We start from the raw sequence: 6,395 nt of genomic DNA on the forward strand, positions 1-6,395 counted from the left end.
GTTCTTCATGTTTCCTGCTACAAGGGAACGTTGGAAAGCTTTTAAAGATGTTTATTGTACAAAATACTGTGAGCAAAGCCTGAGCTAAAAACTTGATATACATTATCTTGTTTAATCCTCATTAACAATCTTCTAAAGAACTGTTGACTAAAAAACTTAAGGCCAAAAGCTTTTCTAAAAGAAAGGATTTATTGAGCCATACAACTATGCTAGCCAGAAAAAAAAGACCCGGTCCCAGGGCATGAAGCCTAAACCACCAGTGGGAGGGTTGGGTGGGAAAGACAAACGGGTCACAGTCCTGGAGTTGATGGACCTTTTATACATCAAGTTTGGAGAAGAAAGATATAAGTTGTTTTGAAAGAATTTATGTTGACTACAGATGAGGCCAGTGGGAGAAGGAAAAGTGGGGCTAGTTCTAGGACAGGTTCATAGTCCATACAGAGGAAATGTTTCCCCTTTACACTGGCTGTGGAAACAAATTTAGAAAGTTCATGCGTAAGCAAGATGCAGAGGCACCTGGCAGTCAGCTGCTTGGCTATTCTCAAGGGACAAGCCACTTATAAATTAATTCAAAGCTTCATGGTACATTCAGGAATGTAAGCAATCTTTTGTTGGTTTTGACCTGCACTAGTTAACTGATTAACCTCTCTTGTCTCTTCCTCCCTCCATCAATCTGCTGAAATTTAACTTAGGACATCTCAGAATTTTTTCTTGTCAGTTTATCCTCTTGTTATCCCCATTTTTCAGAAGAAACTGGGCCTTGAAAACACTGAGTGCTTTGCTTCTAAGAGGCAGAGCTGCAATTTGAACCAAGGCCATTCCCTTTCAACAACACAGTATAATGAAGGACAGCGATGCTGTCCTCCCCGATGTCTCTTCGAATTCATATACTACAGCGGGAACTTTTTAAAAACATTTTTAAAGGAAGCTCATTAGCACTTTAACTGTTCCTGAGTACACTGTCCTTAACGCCCCACATTAGCCTGTCGTGGATGTGAATGCACCCTAAGTGTTGTGGTGACAGGGGACCTATAGTTTCAGCGTGGACTTCCACTCTGCTGTAACTGCCATTTTCACCTTCCCACTCCAGTCCAGCCACAAGCTCGCCTAAGCATCAAAGAGAGCTTTGTTCCTTCAGGTGGATGTAGGGAACGCTCTATAACCGGAGGGCTCAAAGTATTAGCCACAGGGATACAGATCCTCTCCTGGCACTGAAAGGCAAATGCTTTCCTTCTCTGGTTTCAGCTTAGTGCTTTGTGGTCTAAGTCAACATATTGGTTCTTGAGATTCAGTGGTGTGCCCAGGAAACCTCATAATACCTGTCATTTAGTATTTTAACACTAGTTGAGAAAACAGTGATAAAAAAGATGATTCATTCCCATTACCTATAGTTGCCAGTTTCTGTTTTGTAAATATTTACAAATACTTGTTGAAATGGAACTCGCAGTCTATCAAAAACTATCAGAACAGGATCAACTAAAATTAAACTGTCCGCTATGATTTTTAGAGAGACAACTGGTTTTTAAGGAGCACAACCATTAAATTACATTTGACTCCTGAAATGTGTTGGTCCACTTACGTGCAGACTTACAATAAATACTGTAAATGTATTTTTTGTTTCTTAAAATTTTTGTAATAACATTTTCTTTTTCTCTAGCTTACTTTATTATAAATCTACAGTATAACAAAATTTGTGTTATTTGACTGCAAATGTTATTGGTAAAGCTTCTGGTCAACAGTATGTTCTTAGTGCTTAAGTTTTGGGGGGGAAGTCAAAAGTTAAACACAATTTTCAAATACTTGGGGAATGGCACCCCTAACTCCCACATTGTTCAACAGGCAACTGTAGTTTCATTTTTTACTAATATTGTCTTTCATAGAAGAAAAAGGAATAACTAGAGAAAGCAAATCCATGAGAACACTTGGGGAAAAGGAAAGACTACTTTAAAAGTTTGTTTGTTTTTTTTCAGAGAGAGAGAAAAGAATGAGAGAGTTAGTGTCACCAAGGCCATAGGCCCTCGCTGGTGAAACCTTGTGTACCTACAGTTCCATTCCAGTTACAGGAAAAACACAAAAGAAGGAAGGAGTCTACAATAAAAAACCAACAAACAAAATGTCCAGAGCCAACGATGGCAACCATGAACCTCATTACACCCTGATTACAAAACAGTAGGTAACTGACTGACACACCCACAGGCGCCATGACAGATCGGCCTGGGAGCATATAAGGGAAGAAAGGGGGGGCCCAATTCTGGGAATAGAATTAGGCCCATTCTCTGAAAACAGATGTATATGCTTCCCCTCATTATGTTGTCCCCATAATAATCTCCCCGAGATTTCTCTAGGATGAAAAGCTGATTTGTGAGTGTAGCTTCCACTTCCCCATTGTCGTTCTCTGGCCACGGAATAAAGCTTGTGCTGCTCACCACTCAGCTTCCGTTTGGCTTTTTGGCTCCATGACAACAGACAGAGAAAGAACCTCTGGAAGGACGGAGGGTCTTCCTGGGACCAGGTCCCCTCCGTGGGGGCACGGACAACCTAAGTTGGTAAGTAACATCACTGTTCACATTTCATTAAGGCAGAGTAGTAAAATCTGTGAAAATGGCAGAGATCTGCCACCAAATGATTCTTGATCTTCTCAACAGCTAGCCAGCCAAGCAGACTCACCGCTTCTCATGGTAAGCGTGCACTGCCTGCCACCAACAGGAAACCTCTTCCATTTTTAGTCACCCTGGGCAATTAGGAAATCCTCTTATACCTAACCAAGTTTTTCCTGGTTGTATGTACACCCATCGTTCTTGGTGCCACCATTTAAAGGAGAGCCTCTGCCACTCACTATCCAAGATAAAGACCAACTTTTTTTTGTTCTTTTCCCCATTGATTGCAGACTACTGTGTGTGTATAAAATACAAAACCACACACTTAAATATTATGACAACACCAAACTGCTGTAAGAGTTTCTCAACTTTGAAGCTCAGTTTCTGAATTTATCAGGCTGGTGACAAACAGGGCACATGCAGCACCATCCGCCCCCCGCAGTCGGAGGAGCGCTCCCAGGGCGGCCCGCCGGCCTGGCTCGGCCGGGGTTCCTGCAGAAGCCGACCCTGAGGCAAGGATTCTAGTGCAAAGTTTACTATGGAAATGAAATGATTAAGTATGGGGGATGGAATGGGAAAATAAACAGAGTGGGAAAGGAATAAAATGGAAGTTTTCATGCCAGTGGCCACTGCGGGCCCTACTCCCCTGGGAAACTCCAAAAGGCAGGGTCAAATATACCCCAGAGCTGTCTCCTTTGATGGGGGGAGACAGGGGTTTTATGCACCAAATCCTTGGTTTTTTATTGGATGGTAGAAGCTTCCAGGACATTAGCTTTCTGGGTCCTCTGACTTTTCCTGGCAACAAGCGCCACCATAGCCAGGAAAAAGAGTCTGCGGGCAAAGTGTTAGAGGTGTTCACACATGGTGCTTTCTGCTTATAGAGGTGACTGTCAACAGGATGAGCGCGCAGCGCTGACAACTGCTGCACAATCCAATGGAAAGCTGTGTCCAGAGTATGAACAGACAATTCACAGCGGGGAAGAGGGTCTTCAACATATAAAAGATATTTGATTTATGAAGAGATGCACTAAAACTGAAACTGCACTGGGATGCCATTTCTCACCTAAATAGATGGGCAAAATTCTAAGGGTTGGAGCACCCAGTCCGGGCGAGGCCATGGACACAGGCATTCTCGCACACTGCTCCTGGGTGCACACAAATGGAACCATGTCTATGGAGAGCAATTAGGCAACATTTTTCAAAATTAAAAATGAGCATGTGTAGGTAAGTCTCGACCCAAGGGCCCTGTTCCTGAGAATGTATCCTATAGCTATGCCTGCAAACATATTCGAGATGAAAAATAAACATTGTTATTCATTTTTCTTTTTTTTTTCTTGTGAAAGACAACATCATAAAAAAGAACAGGGGCAAGAACTCAAGCGTTCATCGTTGGGACTGCTTACATAACGTATGGTGATTTCACAGAATATAATTCTACGCTGCTATTTAAAACAAATGAGGTGCCTTCTCAATTCATATATGAAAAGATCTCCAAAATATATTATAAAGTAAAAGAAAAATCAAGGTGCAAAATAACACATACAGTTTGATTCCTTTTGTATATGTGTAATTGCTTACAATTGTCTAAAGAAGCACTACGAGGATTCAAGAGAAACTAATTAAAAAATCATACTTAAACAGGATGAAGAACAGAGGAGTAGAAACAGGAGTGGAAGCACCGTGTATCTTTCATGTCATTTTGATTTTGTAATTATATAAATACTGTACCTAATTTTTAAAATAAATTTAATTTAAAAAGTAATAGGTTGCATATCCCTGCGAAGTCTTCCCTTCTTCAGGCTAAATCTCTCCAGTTTTTTCACTCTTTCCTCTTGTATAATTTCCAAATCTTTCATCACCCTGCTCCCTCCCCCTTGGATCTCCTACACACATTTCAACGTTCCTTTTAAAACTCAGTGCCCTGAACCAAAAACAGAACTCCAGAGTACATACAGCCAGGTTAGAGTACAATGTGATTGTCACTTCCATTATTCTGTCTGGATCGTGCATCTCTATGAATGTAGTTAAGCTTTTATTAGTTTTTTTAAGATTTTTACGTAATATCAGGATCACATCCCGTAACATGCCTGAGTTGTTTTCATGTAAAAGGTTAAGTCAAGTCTCTCCACAGTCCGCCCATGAGACCAAACTTACCCCTTCCCACCATTGATACCACCCATCTAGCACTGATTGTCACACATATATTTAAAGTTAAGTATGAAACAAAAACAAATAATCACTGTACTATCTTCAACTGTTAAATGGCAGCTAGGAATGAGCAGCCGGAGGGGAAATAAAGGCAGAGCCCTTGCCATTACAATCTAACAAAAAACTGAATGCAGGAGGCTGGACGCAAAAGGGAGACATGTCACCAATTAACTCAGCCGTCCTGAGCGCCGCTTGATAAGATTACAGGTGTCCCATGCATCACAAGCAAAATAGCGCAGGAGGAGGGGAGAGTCCTTGGACTGTGTTGAGAAAAGGGGCTTCTGTAACAATGTTACCAAGATTTCTGGTGTTCTGAACCTCACAAGCATGAACTGCACAGGAGGAAGAGGGGGCCTATGCAGGGAAAGGGGGTCTCTGTAACAATTTCACTGAGAGCCTTTGCTAAGGGAGAAAGAAAGCCTTTATAGCTGTACACTATTCTGAAGAGGGGGGGGTGGGGGTAGCTAGAAGCTGACTAAGGTATATAACCCCTGAATCCCAATAGTCGGCCTACTTAGATTAGCTAAGTACCCACATGTAGCCTCGGCTCAAGTGTATAGAACAAACTTACTAACAACTTTTTTTCCTCTATATGTGGGACATTTATACGAGCTGGGGGCCTGCTTGCAGCTTTGTGCTCGTGTGTGTTTCATAAATAAACTTGCTAACTCGTTCCCACTATACCTGTTTCTCTCTTGCTTGAATGAATTCTCTTACGAGTAAGACAAGAACCAAGGCAGAGGAGGGAGCCTCTTGACTGAGGTCTCTCTCCTCACCGTAACACAATGACAATTCTGTAAATCTAAAACTATTCTAAAATAAGGGTTACTTTGGAAAAAAGAAAAAACATATCCTTTATTGAAGTTTATCTTGGATAAAGTAATCTCTCCTTCCAGTCTGGAAAATTGTTTTAAATATTAATTGCATTTTCTAATATTTGTGCTGCCCACTCATTTCCTAAATATGGCTTCCATTTCTTTATCTTAGTTTTTTATAACAAATATGAAAACATTTTATCCGTAACCTTTAACTTTAACTATAATATTTCATAGACTAGATGAAGCCTGGAGATTATCTAATCTAATAAACTCATTTCACAGGTATGGAAACTGAAGCCCAAGGGGGTAAATAGTTTCCACAGGCTACACGGCCACATTTCAGCAAAGTGGACTTAGAGCACAGATGGCCTGATTCCCAGGCAGGAGTGTTCCGGTCCTTTTGGAAGCAAGCGATTCAGCTGAAAAAAATTCATTGTAAATTAAACTCAAAAGAGTCGAAAGGACACACTGATGCATATCCAGTTAGCAATTTTGACTTTTCTATCAGTGATAAAGTGGTTAAGTACTTTACCTTTAAAAAAAGACAAATTAGACTAAATGAACAGCATTATCTAATATTGTGTATTTAGATTGCTTTTGATTACTAGAATACTAATTAATGATAAATATTTTTATCTCTTGTCCTGTTCTCTAATTAAAATGGTATTTAAATCCTTAGTAGACACTTTCAGAAATATCCAACAACAAAAAGTTGTCCATTACTTAATTCCTGTTGGAATTTTTCCCCATATAAAGATAGACTGACAGATCT

Source organism: Pteronotus mesoamericanus, unplaced genomic scaffold, assembly GCF_021234165.1.
Source record: "Pteronotus mesoamericanus isolate MK-2021 breed Mesoamerican mustached bat unplaced genomic scaffold, CSHL_Meso_final scaffold_85, whole genome shotgun sequence".
Classification (NCBI taxonomy): domain Eukaryota; kingdom Metazoa; phylum Chordata; class Mammalia; order Chiroptera; family Mormoopidae; genus Pteronotus; species Pteronotus mesoamericanus.